Genomic DNA, 21,744 nt, shown 5'->3' with positions numbered 1-21,744 from the left:
TCTGAAATTTGCTCTGATTCAGACACCACAGCTCAAGTGGGACCTCTGATCAGACCGTCCCAGACCGAAGTGACCCCTGATCAGACAAGTTCCAGACCAATGTCCAGACGAAAGTGCGCTCGAAGCTTTTTCCAGACCATATAATTCGAGCGCACCGGGAACATGTGTGCGCTCGCAACTCGTCTGATCAGGGGTCACTTCGGTCTGGCCACCTCGACCTGGGCAATACAGAAACTGCTCTGAAAATGTTTCAGTTCTGATTCAGTTCTGATGCCGACTGAATGTAAGGTACGGGTAGTCCCTAACTCACATTGTGTTTTGGTAGGTTTTAATCTATTTGAATGTTTTGCACTGACGCTCCTTCAAGAAACACGTTCTTTTGACACGAGTTGAGATAATACGGTAGTTAAATTACTCAGTTTAAGAATTAAAAATTGGTAAATAAATTGCTTAACGATTGCCGGGTCTGGTAAGCAGGTTAGGCAAAACTGTAAACCAAATGGTCAGATTATAATTTAGGTCAGACTTCGCAGCCATACACAAAGCGTCCGACGAAAGGCACTTCCTACTCATTTTGGCGTGGAAATAGAAACTGAAAAAAATATTTCCCGAGGAAATAAAAAGATAGAAAGATGTGCCTTTCAAATCAGATTTTCGTGCTTTAAGGGCCCCATGACACTCCCCTCGTGTATACATCATTGGTTAGGACATTTTTTGCAGTCATGTCCCAAAATTTTTTGAAGCTATCTATATAGTTTTTTAGTCAAATCGGTCAAGAAGAAATCTAACCTATCCTGAAAAAATAAGAAGGATTTTCACTAGTATAACAGCGGATGTGAGAACGTTTGAGTCTGAAGCAATCTAAGGCAGACAGCCTTAAGGTATGAAGAGCTAGGGCTACTTATTTCTACGCGCGAAGTAGACTTACCTATATATCTAAGACTAACAGACTCAGTAAAACAGTATGCTATAACTTCAATAATAACGGTGGTTATTAGCAATAGCACCGGAGTCTTTAACGTGCACATAGTGCTTCTAACTAATAGACTGACTATGGTAAGTTCAGTTCTAACTATATAAAAGAGAATAGTGTCTTCTCAGTCTCTGATTGGTTGGAGATGTACATCCAGTATCTCTACTGCTACATCCATCCGGGGTTGAGAGTTTCAATCCGAATTTGTGACTTGTAGCAGAGTTATGCTGGGTGTGCCATCTTCGTGGTGAGTTAATAGGGTGGAGTCATGTTGTCTTGAGATATGTTGTTGACTTGTGCCGTCTTTAGTGATCCCTGTCTGGGTGGTGGTGACATGTGCCGTCAGTAAAGGGTTCATACGTTGTAGAACCAGTAAGGGTGCCAGTTGGTTAGTGAATCTGGCCAGTGACGTCAGTCCTGTTTCCAGTTTGCCCAACTGCTCTCACTGTCATGTAGTGAGAATTTTGTCCCAGTTGGAGGATCGCTTGTAGTCTGTAGTCTCTGCTGGGTTCCTACGAGGAGATTTCTATTTATCTCCACCTGGTACGAGGTTTGAACCAGTCGGATTTACCAGCTTACCTTCTGTTGGAAATCCATCATTTAGCTACTGTATGAGCTACTTTCGTTAAATCTTGTGTTAGAATTAATTTTTGCTTATAGTAAGCTCCGACCGGGAGAAAGAAGAAAAGAAAATGATCCTAATCTTCAATTGTGTAAAAATTTATAAAGATAGAAATAGAAAAGGAATATGTAAGGCGTATAAAGAAACATAAAAAAATAATAAGAGTTTTGGGTGAGATGAGATCAGTGAGTCTCTATTGTGGGTCTGTGTGCCCAATGTGGTAGGTCTGTGGCCTACGTCCTGTACTCGAATTCAAAGTCAGGGGCCCGATTGTCAGGATCCCTGAAGAATTCGAGAAATTCCTTGTCTTGTGCTAGACAAGCGGCGAGTGCACGGGATAAGAAGTCGACGTTGCAGTGTGGCTGCATCGCGAGAAGGTGGTTGAGGATCTGTGTCTCCTCTTCTGTGGGCACTCGGTCCTGTAAATTGTCCGTCATCCAATCTCTGTAGAGGAGGTTGAAGGTTTGTCCGTAGAGGCACTTCGCGGCACCTCCTTCTACACATTGGAGATATTAAATCGGAACAAGTATTGGCCGATTTGTTTTCGCATAGAGTGGCGAAAACAGGAAATAATTTTTGGTCGGGTCAAAATTTCGCAACGTACCCTCACAAAAATTAGGTTGAATTATATAACTATAATTCATATAGTAAGGTGACGTCAGCTTCGTGTTGGCGTATTGGAGGCGGGAATTCATATAAATTATGGGGTTGGTCCGTTGAAAGTGGTGTTGCACGAACAGATAGTTATGCACAGTGTGTAGCATTTTCACTCTGTTCACTTTGTGATTGGTGTTATTTACATCCATCTGTGTGGGATGTAGAAAACTGAACTGCAAATAAAAAGGATCATACATCTGGTATATCCTGTTGGGGTCAGTGTCGCGGGTGAAGAAGGTGTTGAGGTAATCGTTGGTGCGATCAGCAAGAGCGAAGAAGTACTTCGACTGGTGCCAAGATCGTTCCGTGAAACGAGGGTTGATTGGAAAATGGAGACATTCAAGGGTAAGGTCTCTGTCCCTGCCTTCCTGAACATACTCATTTTCCAGTTGTCCAAGTGAGCAGGAACTGGCGGTGGGTTTGAGTGTATGTTGAGGTGGTGTAGCTGTGTAATTAATTCGTTCAGGGACGTGAATGCCCTGAACTGTATTGATGCCGATAGGGTTTGTGAATTCGTGGAAACAAAAATTGGGTCCCTGTGACCTATGGACAATCCCTTGGGTAGGTGCAAAGAGATTTCCTTTGGGTCGGGAAGATGAGGGCTGTGGGCCTCGTGAAGGGCTCGCGGTGTGCCGAGCTGGTGATTGGGAGGCCTGTACAGGTGAAGAACGTACAGGGTAGATTTCATGCGGCGTTGCTCTAGGCCGCCTTCGTGGTGGTGAAGGGTCGGTGTAACGGTAGTTGTCTGTTGAGGTAGGACGATCGTAGGGTGGTGGCTGAGGGAATGTTGGTTGGGGTCTAATTGGTGGTACGACTGGACCATACCTCTGTGAGGGTGTTGGGTGGCGTGATATGAAAGGTGTTGGCATTACAGGTGGTGGGTAAGTCAGTGGTTGGGATCGAGGTCGTGGTCCACGAATTCTGCCAGAGTAGGCCAAATTTGGGACAACTGTATCCGGTGTCGAACGACCCGATTGTTCAGCTGCCGCCTCGTCAGCCCAAGAAGGGAGGTTTGTCGGTTGTGGGGCTTCTGTGGGAGCCGCCGTAGAAGATGGTGGAGGGTGTGGAGCCTGTACATTCCCTTGCAACAGTAGCTCTTGTGACGAGCTAACTTGTCCAGTTTGTGCAATTGGAGGGCTTGTGTTGCTCTCAATATACAGGTGGAGTTCACCTGAACTAGAGGAAGTGGCGGGTGAAGGCAGTGGGTTCACCCGTGCATATTTTGCCGTGTCCACAGACTGTGGCTGTGGTGACGATTGGGCCATCGTGAAGAGGGCCGGCGTCTGCGTCTCGCAAACTGGTTCAGGTACTGTCGGTTGCAGTACAAGTGGAGTGAGATGTGAGGGTAGAAGATCCTCAACCTCCAGCATGATGAGGTCGTATGCCGTGGGGTCGACATTTGGGGGAATTGGTGAAGTTCCTTCCTGTGTTGCGGAGGCACTAAAACAAAAATTAAATACGAGTACTAGGTAGATTTTGAATAAGTGCTTCCGGGATTTCCTGATATTCAGGATCATCCTCAAAAGAATCTTTTGAGAGTGAGATACCGTGTGAGCGTTTTCGTTTAGAAGGGTGAAAAGTTTGTAAATGGAGATGAGAATTTCTTATAGAAATTCTCGAATTTTCTGTGTAATAAATTCAATTCATTTTGTGAATGTGGAGTGCAACTATCCACAGAGTGTTTAAGGCGCTTTTTAGGGGATGGTTGTTTATATTGTGTAGAATCTGATTGTAACACGTGGAATATTGTCTGTGAGAAAACTCCAAAAAATCCTGAGGTGAAAATTTTAGCCAATGTGATATTGGGTCCTAAAAGTGATTGGAGATTATATGTGTTGAGTGCACTACCAAATAGGCCGAATATGCACTGTAAAAGATTAAATACAGTCCATATTATGGCTATTTCTTTTAATACGTACCATGGGTATCCAAAGATTCCTATGAGGGATTCTTTTAAATAGTTGCCGTTGATAAGATCTCCCCAATCGAGACGGCGAAGGATAAATTTTTTGCCATTAATAAAGAATTTGTTGAAATAATTATTATTTTCTGTTTGTAGTTTTGAAAATTGAGATTGTAGGTGAGCTTGTTTTGCAAGATCTGCAAAATTAAAAGCTTGTGCTACTTCCAATTTTTCGGCGGCGTCGTCTACTAATTGGTTAAATTTCATTTTATCTATTGACTTAGTCCAGTCATGCTGGCTATAAATACCAAGTTGTTGTGCTGTGAAGTCCGCGTGGGTGAAGCGGTTCTCAACCTCGTCAGGCTTGAAAATTTTCACGGGGTTTCGTGCCTTAATTGGGTAGGGTGTTACGCGATATGTGTCATCGACGTCTGCATCAAGTGAAATTTGTTGATCAAAATTATCGGATTCACATGGTGCTTTAATAGACCAAGGAAATGTTTTTCGGGTGACTTGATCTACAAATTGTAGTTTGTTTTGGTAATATATAGGGATACGTTCAAAACATTGATTTTCGAGTACATATGAAGGTGAAGAGACAATTTTTACATTGAAAGAGTGAAATTACATTGGAGCTTTTGAGTGTAGCGAATGTGTTTCGCTGCCCCGTGATTACATATCCTACAAGGGGAAATTTCTGTTTTAATAAAATAAAAGCAGTTTGTTTAAGATCTCTGTCGAGGTCGCAGAGCTTTTTTCAAATAGAAGGACTCGTGTGGTCCATTTCTAATAAGACTCGGCTAACCATGTAGTTGAGCTTAGCGTCAATTTGAACATTAGGGTGTACTGCGCCAAACCAATTTTGTTTCCGAAAAAGTTCATATTTTTCGGATTTACGGTAGACAGGTGATTCTTGTGGTATTACATATCCGTTTCGGATATCTGCTTTAGCGTAAGGTGTAGGTGGTGGTGCGCCTTCAGGAATTGTGACGTGTACGTCTTCAAAGTCTGCTGAGGCTTTCCCTGCGACAAAATTAGAACCTTCTTTGTATTGTACAAAGATGTCTTGATATTGAGTGGCATAGTATGGGCGATCTTCATTACACTTGTGTATAGGTTTTGTGAGAACCTCAAAACGTGATAGTGCGGATTCGTCATATAGGTGATTTGGAAAACGACTAGAATACATGTGTGCGTTGTGTTTATGACCTGAATTAGTTTCGTTATTCTCGAGTGTTTCAATGAAGTAGCCTTTTTGAAATTTGATCATTCGTGCGTATGATCTTCCTACATCGAAAACACGACAGTGATTTTCGGGTTCCCAAATCACGGTGGCTTTGATGGCGTGATTAGGAGAACAGTAGCCTCGTTCAAGATCGCATTTAATACGAATTTTGCCATAATAAATGCTTTCTGATTTTACGTCAAAGGTGAGGGTGATGTTAGTTAATTGAAGTGACCATCCTAGTGTATGGATGACGTGATATTCATGTTGTGGATTTTGTCCTGGACAATTTGCCCAGGGAATATCAGTGGCGTTAGGGATCCATTCGTGGTCCCTAGGATTATAGACCATACTTCCGTGTTGGAAGGCGAATGGTCGACAGCGGTCGAGTTGAAAACGACCTTGTTTTGATTCGATTTTAGCTTGCCAGCGGGGGTCGTCAAGGATATCGAATTGTATTAATTGTGGATGATAGTGTTCTTTACTTATGAGACCAACGCGTGCAAGTTCCCTACGAGCTTCAATTTCTTTTGAAAAGACAGGTCTTTTCATATTGTTAACAAACCAATTATCGTGATCAAACCGGAAGCCTCTTTTGAGTACGATTTTGTGGCAAAAGCTCTCTTTGTCGCTGAGTTTAGCGTGTACTGCGTAGGCTCGTACCTGTAGTGTGCGAATTCGTGAGAACATTTGTACTTGGGCAGGGAGTATTTGAAAATCGGCTGGTTTGATCTTACCTTCCCCAATCTTATTGAGTTTATAGTACTGCATATTGGTGATATGCTTTGGTGAATAATCATAATGTGTGACTATGAGGTCTTGTACACCAGTTTTGGGTGTGAAGATATTATGGTGATCAACTTTAATTGGTTGTTTAATCGGGAGTGAGAGTGAAAAGACTAAATTAATGAGTAGATATATTAAATTTGTAATGGACATGTGTAGGAAAATCCGGAGTGTGGGTTATAAGATACGAATAACCGGCCGTGTTTTAAGTGTATCGATCAATTTCGTAGTGGATCTCTTGACAGATGAACGGTGAAGGGTTGGTTTTAACCCTAAATATAGGTGGTGCTGCTGCTTTTGGGTGAAAAATTAGTTTATCTTGTTCAACGACAATTTCAACTGAAAATGTTATTTTTGATTGTTTTAAAAGATCGTGTGCTCGTTGTTTTTTGTACTGGTGTAATTTAATATGATTTTGTTACTCGTTGTTTAGCCCAATTATGAAGTTGTTCTCCGTTACTATGGTATTGTTCGAGTGTTTGTAGCATTGTGTCTGCTGTGGTATCTTGGATGAAAACATCATCAAGATATGTAATTACCTTGTTTTTGCGAATTAGTGGTTTAAAAATGCTACTCATGAATGAGGAGAAAGCTGCTGGTCCTATAGAGATGCCATAGAAAAGGCGTTTAAAACAATAGTGTTGTCCAGCAAAGACAAAATTTGTGAGCAGTTGTGATGGCTGATCAAGTGGCATTTGGTTGTAAGCACAATTCATGTCTGCTATTGAGAAAATCGGTCCTTTAATACGTTTGAGGATGATTTGTATTGGCTCTATTGGCCAACTGCATTTTGTTTCATCACTCATTGTGTTTAATTGACGTGCGTCAAGGACAATTTTAAGTGATTCTCCTTTTTTAAGTATAATGACTGGGTTTATAAAGGTGTTCCCCGTAGTGAGGGATTCTGTATTTACTGATGCTATGATATCAAAATGTGTTAAGATATCAAGTAGGTGTTGTACTTTTTCTTGTAATTGGAGTGGAATACGTGTAGCTCGTTGTTTTTTGAACACTGCTGTTGCCTTTAGTGGGAGGTTTAGTTCTACTTTTACTTTGCCACCATCGAATTTAGATGTAGCTTAGCATTGTTTATATTGAATGAGTAATCTAGCGAGGTGTTCGAATTGTTATTGAGATAATTGTGTATGCTCGAAATTGAACATTTTGAGAAATTCTGTGTCTTTCTCTGAAAATTTTGAGCTGTCAATTGGTATGTGGAACCGTTTCTGTTGTGATCTATATTCATTTTCTTGTTGTTTAATTAAATTCAAGCAATAGAGCTTTTTAAGTGTTTCTGAAGTACCTTGAGTGAGGTAATTTGAAGTGTAAGCGTCCATGCATTCTGTGAGTTCATTTACGCGATATTTTGTTGTTTGGAATCTGTTGAGGAAACATCTTATTGGGCATAGCCAATTATGCCTTTGACTAAGGTGAGAGGGTGGTTTAGAGGATTCTGTATCAGGATTTCAATAAATGATTGGTATGGGTATTCTAAATTGTTTTTATCCATAATAGAAAAGAACATGTTTTTGCGGAGTGGTATAAATGAAAAATCAGATGCTTAGAGAATTGTGCCATTAAAGTATTTATTTTTGCATTTGTATGCTGTCCATTGGTAAGTTAACATTCTGTGTTCGAAGGGTGTGAAGTATAATGAGTGATCTCCAATAACCGGAAATAATCGTAAATAATATGGTGGAGGTTTTATAGAGGAATCATAGAACTTTAATAATTTTATGTCATCATTAGTTTTTATTTCTAATGTGTGTAGAGCATTTTATGGATTTTACATACTTTTCTAGGAATTGTGTGCCTAGTATATTAAATTTTGTGTTTGAGACATGAAAGAGTAATGAAAATGATAGGTGTTTTAGATTTCGTTTTTCTGATACATCCGGGTGTAGAGTAAATTTAACCGTGCCATTCGATTGGAGTCGTGAACTATTTGCTGCTGAGACAACAAAGGTTGATGCTTGGAGCTTTATTTTGTGATATTCTTGTGTTTCATTCCAGATGTCATAATTTAGTACATTGAGTGATGCACCAGAGTCTAAGAGGAAATCTATTTCTAAATGTGGTGGTGATACGGTTTTCTTATGATCAGGTGTTTATTGTGTGTATAAAGTTAAAGGTAGTACCCAAATATTACTTTTATTTGAGGTGGAAAGAATGTATGCTTCATTGAGAGTGTTACACTCTTCTTGGCAGTTAAAGTACTCGTCCTGAGTATCGCGGTTTAATTCTTGTAATAAATCATTAAAGTGTTGTTCAAGAAGTGTTTCTTCTGAGACACCTTGTGTATTTGTGTCATCAGTGTGTGACGTAGTGTTCTCTGTTTGTTCTTGGTCTAAAAGTGTGTTAATATAATTTCGGATATTTCGAAGGCGATTACGTGAGAATGGCCGTCTTGAACGATTTCCATCTCTATTATAATGTGGTGATTGGTGTCGGCTATTATTGTTATTATTATTTGTGTGTTTTTGATAATTTTATGGACGTGGATAAGGTGAGCCACTTCTATTGTGGGGTTTAAAATTGCTATTACCATAAAATGGTTTCGAAGTATTTTGGTAATTTTTATTTGGGCTTCTATGCCGTGAGTTATCACGTTGTTCTCGGCTATTACTGCGAGAACGATATGAAAAGGGCAATGGTTTGCCTGTCATATTATTGGAGGTGATTTGTCTATTTGGAAGATTCTGGTTTCCCTTCATGGCTTGGTTAAAAGTTTGTTTTTGAAAATTTTGTTTATCTATCGGTTTTGTGAAGCGTTTGTCAGGGCATGTAGAGATACTATGGCCTGATCAAGAACACTTCTTACAAAATTTAAGGAAAAGTGATTTTCCTTTAAAAATTGGATCACTTGAGTACTTGTGTCGTACTACGTTGATCCCATGAGCAATGTCTTGGGAACAATCATCTACCGTAAGTTGGTTTATATCTTGTTAAAGATTGTTAACTGTTGTTGACATTGTGTTGGCTTTTATTAATTTGTGTCTGTCTATATGTGTTCTCGTGATATCTTCCTGGTGTATTTTTTCGACTAGTTGTGCAAATGGAAGCTGTGGTTCCAATGCTGTAGATTTGTGGTTTGCAATTTTCTTCAGAGCTATTCTAGCTAATTGTGGATCAAGTGCTTTGACAAGTGCGTCATTCATTTGTGCATTACGCATTACGGTGCGTTATTAACGTATGTTTTTCGAGCCATTTGCTCAATTCTTAGAGCAAGTGTTTTATTTGTTCACCAGAAGCGCGTGTGATGCTTTCTAGTAGTAATTTCGCTTGTTTTTGTGATTGTTGATTATCAATTGTTTTTTGAAACTCTCGGCAAAATGCTTGCCAGTTCTTTCTAATTTCTGGTGGTAGGTGTGAGTACCACTGTTGTGCCGGTCCAATTAGGGCTGTTTGAATCATGGCAATTTGCTTCAGAATCCAGGCTTCATGATATGGTGAATCAGTTTGCTCTGGTCCTGCTGTCATTACCATGTTTGCTGTGATAGTATTTAGAAAATCTTCTGTTGTATAAGTGGGGTCAGTACCATCGAACGGTCTTAATGACTGTTGCATAGGTACCGATCCTCCTAAATAGGGACACATTAATTGTGTGTTTCGGCGAACCACAGGTGAAGGCGTCTGTGTAGATGCTGCCTGTAAATAATAAGGTGTTGGGGCATTTGTATTTTGTTGTGTGTTTTGTGAGTTTAATTGTCTCACTATATTAACGAGTTGTTGTTGGGTAATTTGAAAGTTCTGATTAGCAACTGGTATTGGTTGCGTTGAGTTATTTACTATAGTGGGTTCTGTGCTAAAATGTACAGAATTTTGTCTATTTAATCGTGGTAGAGGTGTATTAACATTAGGTAATTGTGGCAAAGTCAGTCGATTTCACAGGTTGCCGATTTTGGTGGTTATAGTGGTTTCCCGTGTTATTTGTGGTGGTTTGTATAGTATTATTATTATTTGTTGTTTGGTGGTCATTATTCTCGAGGTCAATTAAAGTGTTTACCGCGTGGGATGAAATAATGTTCCGTCATCTAATAGTGTTGAGTTAAAATCAGTGTCCATTGTTTCGTTTATATAGGTATCCGTCTGCTGAGAGTGGACTATTGTTTCCATATTCTCTAATGGTGAAGTTTCAAGAGAGGTGTTAGCGTTCTCTGAATCGTTTGCAAAAGTAAATGGCTGTGTTTCCGCATTGTAACTCTTTATCTGTATGTATTGTTTGTTTATACTTAGTTTTTGGATAGTTTCCGACCGAATCTCTGGAATATTTACAAAGTTTTCTGGAAACCAATTTTCATCATATATATGAAGTGTATCTGGTAGTTTAGATGGTATGTGTGGGTATGTTTCTGCTATTAATTTTGTTGCTGGGAAGATGTGTCTAACCAGGCTTTTCCAAAATCTATGTATATACAAAGATAAAAGTGTGAGGGAATCTGTGATTTCTTCTTCACTCAATTCAGCATCTTCGACCGAACTAATATATATTTTTAGAAGATGGGTGAAACCTTCTATTTCTTGTCGGGCGAATTTGTGAACGCTCTCCCGTCTTGATTGTTGTGCGTTTACATGAAGCGTGGATGCAAGGCGTTTGAGAAATTCAAAAGAAGATTTACGGAATACTCCTTCCCGATCGAAAGGTTTTATTTCTGTCCATACTCCGTTAAGGAATTCAAATAAGGTGTCAGAGAGTGGATTAAATAATTTATCAAATATTAGAGAGGTGTATTTGTCCGAGAGTGGATCTCGTACAAAAAGAATTGAACCCGTGGTGAGTTGGGTCCCATAAATTTCAACCAAGTATGATTGAAGATGAAGTGAGCGGTTCGTTATATTTGTGATGCCTTTTCTGTTAGTGAAAGAAGAGGCTGTTGTTCAATTGCAAAAAAGTGGTATTTAATTTGTTTTGCGGTGTTTAAAAGTATATTTATTTCGTCTTAGGGCTGGTATTGTTTAACTTCGAAAGGAAGAATTTCTTTTGCTAAGCGTTTGTTCTGTTGTGTAAGAACGGCTAATTGTAATTCATCCGAGTGTGTCGGAATAGAAGAAGGGTGATCAATAGAATGGTCCATTTTATGTTATTTGGTGTTTATAGGAGGTGGTTTTTTTTGTTTTGTGTGGAGTGTGTTCCCTTTTTTCTTAAGTTTTATATAAAGAAAAAGTACTAAGCTATGTAGTCTATTTCTAAGTTTCTTTCTCAAAAGAGAAAAGGGTGTTTTATGTGAGTTCTTTTTTACGGTTAGAGTTTGTTAACTCACTGGTCGCACCAGTTAGGGCAGACCCAAGGTGGGCTCCTTTTACAGCCTTAAGGTATGAAGAGCTAGGGCAACTTATTTCTACGCGCGAAGTAGACTTACCTATATCTCTAAGACTAACCGACTCAGTAAAACAGTATGCTATAACTTCAATTATAACGGTGGTTTTTAGCAATAGCACCGGAGTCTTTAACGTGCACATAGTGCTTCTAACTAATAGACTGACTATGGTAAGTTCAGTTCTAACTATATAAAAGAGAATAGTGTCTTCTCAGTCTCTGATTGGTTGGAGATGTACATTCAGTATCTCAAATGCTACAAATCCACAATTTTCTGGACTTGTGGTTTGCTGTGTAACTTTTTATTCGAAAACGTGTACTTTGTACTTCTTTTGGTGTCAGGACAAAATACCCGATGCGAAAATACCCAATTGGAAAAAATAACCAAAATATACCCAATATTTTATTCTAACGTTAAAACTATCAGAACGTTTATTTAGCATAATATTTAGTTGGTACATTTGGCCATGCCTCTCGCGGGCCACCATGCCTCAGCGGCCCGTGGGACTTGATATGAAACTATCACAGCCGAACATGGAATTAAACTGTCAACTTAATGGCGAGAAAGCATGCTTGTAATTTTGAGTGGTAATTTGTATTCGGATTGTTGAACGAAAAAATCAAAGGGAATAAATTGGGTATAATGGCATTGGGTAATTTGGCATTGTGTATTTTGTCATGTAACCTTTTTTTTATTATGCGAGACTGTATCTTAAAGGTTCAATTTAATATGAGCCAGCATCAAAGCCAAAGTTTAAGGCTTCATGTTTTGCCTTATGGCACATGTACTGATCGTTGTAAAAAACATGGCTCGCAGAGTTTAAGGACATGCAAGAGTTTTTTGATCACCGCCATTATCGAACCACAACAAAGAAAGTCGTTTCTCTAAAATTATGTTTTCCTTATATGAAAAAACTGCAAATACGGAAAGAAGCGAATTATTGTAACTTTTTATGGAACAAATTTAAGAAAAAACTAAGTGACATCAAGGCTGCTCAGTTGCAACTCTCAAAGAGTGATATTTTTCAACAGTTTATTGAAAAATCAAGCTGCTTTGATCCAACTACAGGGTGTTGAAAAGGCAAAGTAAATCTTGACTTCTAACCTACAACTCACATTGTTAATTACTTGAACATTTGAATACAAGTTGCAGGTTCTTTTAATTTTAGTAAAAATAAGAAAATGTATAAATTATTGTACTAAGAGTGAGCACTTTGGCAGCTGTGATCCTCCATTAATAGCATTAGGTGGTTCACAACTTTTCTCAAAACGGAATAAAATTTAACTGATTTCTGTCAAAAGTTTGATAATGCCTGCTTGAGCTATTTTTATACAGATATACACACAAGGAAGCTCGGTAATATGCGTTCGCATATAAAGTTCCGACCTTGCTCATCCACATTTGAACAGGTAGAAAACTCCAAACATTCAACTATTTTTTCAGAAAATCTGTGGATGATGAAAAACATCGACTCCAACGCAAATACTTCAGAGGAGTAAAAAATGCTGCACTAGATTGATGAGATCTGCCATTATTAAGAAAGCGAAGCAAGACGAACAACAAAATCAAACGACAACAACAAACTTTAATTACATCCAAAACCTTCGTGTCCATTCAAAAAGAAACTTTATAACAAAGTCAAGTTAACGTCAGATAAAACTGAAATTGAGCATATCAACTTGTACTTTAATAATAAAAATATGGGACCAGTTCATAATAAGGCTCGGTAACAATAAGACAAAAAACAGCAGAGTTAATAAATTCGCTTATATTTTTTAACAACCAATATCAAAGTAAAGAAAACCATTAGATATCAAGTTGAAAACATGCAGTAGTATTATTATCAGCGACATCTATATGGAACATCTGGTCTTTATTGAACTTTTATTGCGGATAAAAAAACAAAAAAATAGAGATAACAAACAAAAATTCAAATGAAACCACTGAGAAAACGCTGTCGAAGCCGTAAAGCCATTTTGTGCCCCTAAAAATATGATTGGTTGCGCCTTCTTGGAATTCCAATAATGTGGTATGACTTCTCATCAATGGTATGAATTTGACAAAAAAAAAATAAAATAGTGTAAAATTAAGAATTACTTTCGTGTTTTTCCAAGACGTGAAAGCCAATAGCTACAAAATGAAATAATAAAGCAGTTTCGTCTACTTGTCCGATGGAAGCCCTTGAGACCTTTAATTTTTCAGAATACGTCTTACGTTTACAAAACAACGTCAAACATATACAAAATGAAAAAATTACTTTATTTTTTTTTGAGAGAAATTCGTGTCAAAGCCAGTACTGCCATAATGACTTCTAAAAAAAAAATTTTTACTCTCACGCCTTCTCGTATGTTATCTTTAAATAAAGAGACTAGGTAACAAAGGAGAGACAAGAAAAAGAACAAAAAAGCGAAGCTCTTAAGTGTTCTTTTAAACAATTGTTTTCAACCTCATCAAAGCCATCAGCTATCTACTGAAATCAAAATATGGGCTCCTCTGATCCTCCATCAAAAGCCAGTCAACCCTCTCATTCTTCAGAAAATTTCATACGACTAAAACACAAAGTGAAAACGACGGTTTAACACAAAATTAGAAAAAAACTCTGTTAAATTCTTGGAGAATGTGGCGTCGAAGCCGTTGAAGACATAATCTGTACTTTTAAAGATTTTGATTTGTTCAACTGTGCCTTATTTTGAACGCCAGTTATGTGTCATGTGAATAACTTGCTACAACTCAACATAAAAAAACCTCAAAAAATAAAAAAAAAATAATTTCAAATCAGAAGTAAGAAGAAACATTCTTTCTTTGCTGACACTAAGCTACAAGGAGACCAAACTCAGAGAAAAATAGTGACAAAAGTTCAAAAAGCCCTTGTTTATTGAAAAAACAATTAATGTTAAGAGTCAAAACAACCAAAGGCTTTCGAGTAAAGATTTAGTTTGGAAGCCGTTTGGACATATCATATCACCAGTGAGCGTTTATTTGATTTGCTCTGTACTTTATCCAAAAAAAAAAATGATTTTTTTGAAAAAAGGCCAGCTGATTACAATCAGATATCTTTATGGATTGTAACAGTCCAAGATTGGACCACAACTAGACCTGCTGTTGCTGTCTGTCCACTTAAAACTCTTATTTGTTTCGATTGTTATAGATATAGATATTTTGTTATTAAAAAATCAAAAATAAATGATGCGTTTTTGATAATCATCGAGGTAGATTAGCAAAAAACTGCCAAAAGTTAATTTCAGAGCGCTCACAACAGAAGTGGAAGTACAACTAGCCCCCTGGAGTTTAGAAAGATTGTTTTAATGGTTTCTTGGTGCTTACTTTTGTCAAATTTAATCATAGTGGACCAAAAAAAGCTTATTTCGTGCAATTTTTTTTAAAAAGGCTGAATTTTGAAATACTCATCCAAAATTTTAGCCAAAAAGTTTAATCAAAGTAGTCAACAAAAGTTTTTTCTTTGAAAAACAAATCAACAGCACTATTGCTAACAATTTCAACATATTTTAACAAAATTGACTAAATTTTAGATAGAATTCCGGAAAATATGAATAAAAATAACTCGAATTGTTCTTAATAGTCAGAAAAAAATTTAAACCTCGATAAATCGATCTGGAGAACGATATTCAAAAAAATTGTTTTTAATTCCAGATTCTACGTTGGATGGGCTTTTTAATGATACCTCTCACAGACCTGTACGATGAATATATCGATCGGCCAAATTGTCTGAACAAAAAACCCATTTGAGTTTAAAGCTCCTCCCCCTCATGAGGAGTCGGAACAATAATCATGCGTGACTACAGGTTGGATTATGCTAATTTTTCAATTATTGCATATCATTATTTGCAAATAACTATTTTTGCAAAAACAGTTATTTGCAAATACTGATATGCAATAATTGAAAAAATTAGCATAATCCAACCTGAAGTCACGCAGATAGTTATGCAAATCGTTATATGTAATAAGGAAACAACTAGCATATTCAAATCTCTGGTCATGCAGACAAAAATACGAAAAGTTTGTTTGGTTCAGGAAGACCACTGAGATCATTGTAGTAATTGTCTTTTGAACACACAGACGTGGCAATCAATTCTTAAACTGTGAGACCATAACTATGCTAACATGGTTACCAATCCTCTTTTTGATAATTATCGGACCAAAATTTTCAACTGTTCATAAAATTAGTTGGTTTTTCATGCTGTGAGCGGTGATTTGGTGTAAAATTTGAGGAAGAAGTCAACCATTCGAAGGGAAACTCTTGTCCCACGTCCATTGGACGACTGGGTTTTCGGATATTAAAGAATGAATTGTAATGGATTGATTGGAAAACCGCTGGAAATCCGGAAAAAAATTGCTGATTTCTATGCACCTACGCTTTTAATTATATTCCAATAATATTTTTCCAAAAAACTTTTGCCATCCAAAAAATTCTATAAATATTCTTTTTCTTGTGAAAATTTAAAAAAACAAAAACGTTAATATTTTTTTGAGTACGAATAATTGGCATTAGTTGCTACTGTAATTCTCTTTCTTCAAAACTGCATTAAGTTAATACTGAAAAAAGTTGTATTGTTTCAGCTATTGATCGGTTAACTATGACCCCTTGCTTTTATTGCTTCCAGAATCCAAATATTGTCATCTTAATACCTCCCCACTGAGTGAAAATCATTGCGATGACAAAACAAGACGCGAAAAAATGATGGAATTAATCAACTGTAATTTTATATCTTGTTCCTGCTGGTTTTAAGAATACGAAAGGACTAGATGATTTTCGAATTAAAAACACGCCTCCATCTCACTACCTAGGGTAAGGTACCGCCAGTTTGAAATCGGTATGTACAAGTCGAGGTTTTGTCAAAAAAATTGTAAGAAATACGGCGAAAAGCGGTGAAAAGACCTTTCACCGCAAAGCACCCGCATTTTTTTTGCAATGATTGCTATGAAAGGAGTGAATTCGGTAAGATTGGCAGTTTTTAGCGGTGGATTTCCGTAAGAATTGCGGTTTCTCACAAAAAAATTGCCGTGCACGGTTTTAAACCTCTCAGTTCCTGCATGTGAACAGATTACTATTGCAATCCGGAACCTAGCACCTTCTTCTATTGTAATTCATGTTAATTTGAATCAGATTCAACAATCAATATGAAAAACAAAAGCCTTTAAATTTTGTAAGATTTTCAGTTTTCAGATGTTGAGTTTTTATTTTCACCGTTAAAGCTTCGAAAAAAGAATGAACAACCGCTACCAACGAGAAGCGATGAAAATAAAAAGTTCGGCAATAAAAACCGCGACTGTTACGAAAGTTCAGCGCAAAATTATTCACAGTGATTTTCAGCAGTGAATATATGTAGGATCTGCAGTTAATAGCGGTGAAATCTTTTCTTTTTCACCGCATTCACCTCATTCAACGGTAAAATTTGCAATTCTTGCATCTTTTTAACGAATTCAACGAGAATTATACATTTGCGTTTTAGGATAATAAAGAATGAATTGTAATGGATTGGTGGGAAAACTGTTGAAAATCCTGAAAAAATTTACAGATTTATACACACTTACCAATTTAACTATCGTCCAATAAAAGTTTTCCAAAAAAATGTTGCCATCTTAAAAACTCTCGAAATATTTTTCTTGCGGTGAACAATTTAAGAAAAGAAAAAGTTTAATTTTTTTGAGCACGAACAATTGGCAGGAGTTGCTTCTGCAAAATTCAAATTCTAAAATGCATGCAATTAATACTGAAAAAAATTGTATTGTTTCAGCTTTTGATCGGAAAACTATGACCGCTTACTTTTATTGCTTCAGGAATCCAAAAAAATGTAATCTTAATCCCTCCCCACTGAGTGAAAACAATTCGGATGACAATGCAAGACGCGAAAAAATGATGGAATTAAACAACTGTAATCATTTAATTTGCTCCTGCTGGTTTTAAGAACTAGAGAGAACTATAACGAAAAAACAAGATGATTTTGAAGTCAAAAACACGCCTCCATCTCACTACCTAAGGTAATGTACCATTAGAAGAAAATCGGTATGTACGTTTCGGGGTCTTGTCGAAACAATTGAAAATGTGGTGAAAAGCTGTGAAAAAAAATTCAACGCAAAGCACCCGCATTTTTTACGACGAATGCCTTGAAATCAGTGAATTCGATAACAATGGCAGTTTTTAGATTTGGATTTCCGTAACATTTGCGGTTTCTTATAAAAAATTTGCAATGCACGGTTTTAAACCTTTCATTGTAGTAGTTGTATTTTGAACACGCAGACGTGGCAATCAATTCTTAAACTCTGAGACAATAACTATGCTAACATGGTTAACAATCCTCTTTTTGATAAATATCGGACCAAAATTTTTAACTGTTCATATAATTAGTTGGTTTTTTATGCTGTGAGCGGTGATTTGGTGTAAAATTTGAGGAAGAAGTCAACCATTCGAAGGGAAACTCTTGTCCCACGTCAATTGGACGACTGGGTTTTCGGATATTAAAGAACGAATTGTAATGGATTGATTGGAAAACCGCTGGAAATCCGGAAAAAAATTGCTGATTTCTACGCACCTACGCTTTTAATTATATTCCAATAATATTTTTCCAAAAAACTTTTGCCATCCAAAAAATTCTATAAATATTCTTTTTCTTGTGAAAATTTAAAAAAACAAAAACGTTAAATTTTTTTGAGCACGAATAATTGGCATTAGTTGCTTTTGTAATTCTCTTTCTTCAAAACTGCATGAAGTTAATATTAAAAAAATTTGTATTGTTTCAGCTTTTGATCGGTTAACGATGACCCCTTGCTTTTATTGCTTCAAGAATCCAAATTTTGTCATCTTAATCCCTCCCCACTGAGTGAAAATCATTGCGATGACAAAACAAGACGCCAAAAAAGGATGGAATTAATCAACTGTAATTTTATATCTTGTTCCTGCTGGTTTTAAGAATACGAAAAGACTAGATGATTTTGGAATTAAAAACACGCCTCCATCTCACAACTTAGGGTAAGGTACCGCCAGGTTGAAATCGGTATGTATAAGTCAAGGTTTTGTCAAAAAAATTGTAAGAATTACGGTGAAAAGCGGTGAAAAAAAACTTTCACCGCGAAGCACCCGCATTTTGTTTTGCAATGAGTGCTATGAAAGGAGTGAATTCGGTAAGATTGGCAGTTTTTAGCGGTGGACTTCCGTAAGAATTGCCGTTTCTCACAAAAAAACTGCCGTGCACGGTTTTAAACCTCTCATTTCCTGCATGTGAACCGATTACTATTGCAAACCGCCATCTAGCACCTACTTCCATGGTATTTCTTGTTAATTTAAATCGGATTCAACAGTCATTATGAAAAACGAAAGCCTTTAAATTTTGTAAGATTTTCAGTTTTCAGCTGTTGAGTTTTTATTTTCACCGTTAAAGCGGTGAAAAAAGAATCAACAACCGCTACCAATGAGAAGCGATGAAAAAAAAAGTTCAGCAATAATAACCGCCACTGTTACGAAAATTCACCGCAAAATTATTTACATTGATTTTTAGCTGTGAATTTGCGGTTGATGGCGGTGAATTCTTTCCTTTTTCTCCGCATTCACCTCATTCAACGCTAAAAGATGCAATTCTTGGATCTTTTCACCGCATCCAACGAGAATCTTGCATTTTTTATAGATTTTTAATGCTGACACCTCGACCTGGTTTTCTGTCACACAAGAAACAAGCCTATGTCCACACGCTCGCGCGTTGATAAATAATTCTCGCGTTTTTGTCCTGAATATCATTTGTTCATGTACAGACTGCGTTGCGCAATGTTTAACAGGGTCCTGTTTCATTTTTTGCGCTTGCCAGACATTCGTGCGTTCACCAAACTTTTAGACTTCATGTTCAAACATTTGTGCGTTTAACAGACTGTTATACAATCAACAGGCTCTCTGCGTTCATGTTAAGATTTCTGAACATTCAAAATCGCTCATGTTTATTTTTTAGCGTTTAAAATCTGGCGAGTTGCAATAATTCTTAGATACAAATACACTTGGAATTACTGTAATTTAATCATCTCGTATCAAGATCCTCATTATTTTTTCAACTTGGTAGAGAACAAAAACCTTGCGGCTTAAACGATTGAGTAAAGATAGTTATTATAACTTAATTTTGACTTAATATGGTGTTCTCTAAATCTGTATGGCATGAATTCAAAATTTAAAACTTACTTTCTATCATATTTTAAATTCATTTTGGTTCTTATTTAAGCCAGGCGATTTTCTGCTTTCTACTTGAAAACTGCCATTTGAGTGAGTACGTTGGAGTGCATTTACTAAAACTTCATTGACACTCATTATATTTACCACAAACGAAAATAGCAATTTCATGCCTTTTTTTTAAAAAAAAGTAGCGCTTCTATCAGCAGGCTTTCGTGCAATAATGTCAAGATTTTGTCGCTATTCCTAAGTTTTCAGACTGGGGATAATTTTGAACTGACAACACCCCCTTGTGCGTACATCTTAGATCTGTACATACTTGATTATTTCTGGCAACCCGTACCTAACTTTGAGAGTAATTCCATACTGAATCAGGAGGTTTTTAAAAAACAATTCAGTACTGATTCAGAGTCTGTTCAAATCACATTTTTCTCTAATATTCTCTGATTCAGACTGTGAATCAGTCTCTTTGATTCTGAATTTTCTTCTGATTCAGACTCTGAATCAGACTCTAAATCAGTTGACTTCGATGCGCGTCACTTAAAAACAAAGCGTCATAACAGAAACTCTGGAAACAACCTTGAAAGCTAGCCCGTACTTAAGGTTCAGTGTCAATCAGTACTGATTCAGAACAATTTCAGAGAAATTTCATGATTTAGTACTGAATCAGAGGATTTCAGAGCCAACTGTGAAAAGATTTCTGAATTTTTGTGAATCAGAGCAAAATTCAGTGAAAATATTCTGTATTCTTCTGACTCAGAAGATATTTCGGAATGAATCACTGAATTAGCTCTGAATCAGACAACTTCAGTGCAAAATGTGACCTGAATTACACTCGACTCAGTACTGAATTCGCCTTGCAGTTAGGTACGGGAGGAAAATGCTCTGTAATTTTTGTTTTATTGTGATAAATTACTTCCCGGTTTATTTAAGAGCTAGGCAAAACCTCATAAAAAGATTTCCTCAAAGTTGGTTGAAATTATTTAAAATACCCAAATATCCATATGTATATACTAAGCATACCGAAAACACGATTGCTAATTTATCACGCTTGTACAAACAAACGACAGCACAAGAGAGTAAATCATGGTGCTGGCGAGAAGCCATCATAATCAAACATTTACAAAATTAATCTGAGATATAAATAATTATCAACTCAACCAATTGCGTTTAATGAGATTTCTTTTTTCCATTTTCATTTTCTTTTCAATTTAAGTAGCAATTTCCGTCTCTACACCATTGGCCAGACCTACAGTCGGAATGGTTATCGCATTTTACTCTTATGCAGAACCCTCTGGAAATTCTACAGACTTGATCTTCCGGGCAGTCACGGTCCGCTAGACATCTAATCGATGGTTCGCGGAAATGCGCTTGTACCAGAGTATTTCCCAAGCACAGGGAGAGCACAACAAAGGCAGTCAGTACGCTTTTCTAAAACGGGAAAGGCTCAGAAACTTTGCCCCCCCCCCACACACACACACACACACACACAAACACACGCACGCGGAGAACAGATTTTTGTCCTGTTTACCCATGTGATCAAATTAACTAACTAATGGGGTAATGGTGCGGCGGGAGGGGAGGGGGAGTGGTAGATGGGGGGGGGATGGTAGTTAGTTGGCAGGGGAAGACGGAAGGGGAGAGGAGGAGGAGGGGGGGGAGTGAGCATGGACTGATATTGTTTACTGAACTGATCATGTACCTTCTTGAAAAAAAAAAATAGATCTCTTAAAACTATAATTGTCCAACTTCATTAAAAATTTTTGAAATATTCTCACCATTGCTTGTATGGAGTTGACAGTTTTTTTTCGTTGCGTATCAATTTGGAAGCGCTTTCATGTGGAATGAAAGAAAATTTAGAACACAAGTTTATATAGGACAGAAAACCACCAAAATTACTCTATGTGTGATTTTTCTGGAGGTCAAGCCATGTTGAGTCAAAATACACAGTCCATCTAAAAAATATGACTCATCCCAATATGAAGGAAGTCAATTATTTCTTGGTTGAATGTAAAATTTTTTTCTCACATATGTGAATATTATATGGGATCCTTTCCGTTCGAAAATTGTGTATGTGTGCATATAAATGTGTT

At 37.2% G+C, this 21,744-nt stretch overlaps 1 long non-coding RNA gene across 1 annotated transcript; it reads right to left on the bottom strand.

Moving 5' to 3' along the window:
• Nucleotides 1-20,609: 20,609 nt before the first annotated feature.
• On the bottom strand, nucleotides 20,610-21,536 carry LOC142350724 (uncharacterized). Its single transcript, XR_012760901.1, has 2 exons — nucleotides 21,430-21,536; nucleotides 20,610-21,082 (listed from the first exon to the last, which is right to left on the bottom strand). It is a non-coding gene; the product is annotated as an uncharacterized LOC142350724 (long non-coding RNA).
• Nucleotides 21,537-21,744: the final 208 nt, after the last annotated feature.

The sequence above is a fragment of the Convolutriloba macropyga genome, chromosome 12 (assembly GCF_964194025.1).
Source record: "Convolutriloba macropyga chromosome 12, txConMacr16.3, whole genome shotgun sequence".
Classification (NCBI taxonomy): Eukaryota; Metazoa; Xenacoelomorpha; order Acoela; family Convolutidae; genus Convolutriloba; species Convolutriloba macropyga.
The sequence above is the reverse complement of the archived record's forward strand: the minus strand, read 5'-3'. Positions and strand labels throughout refer to the sequence as shown.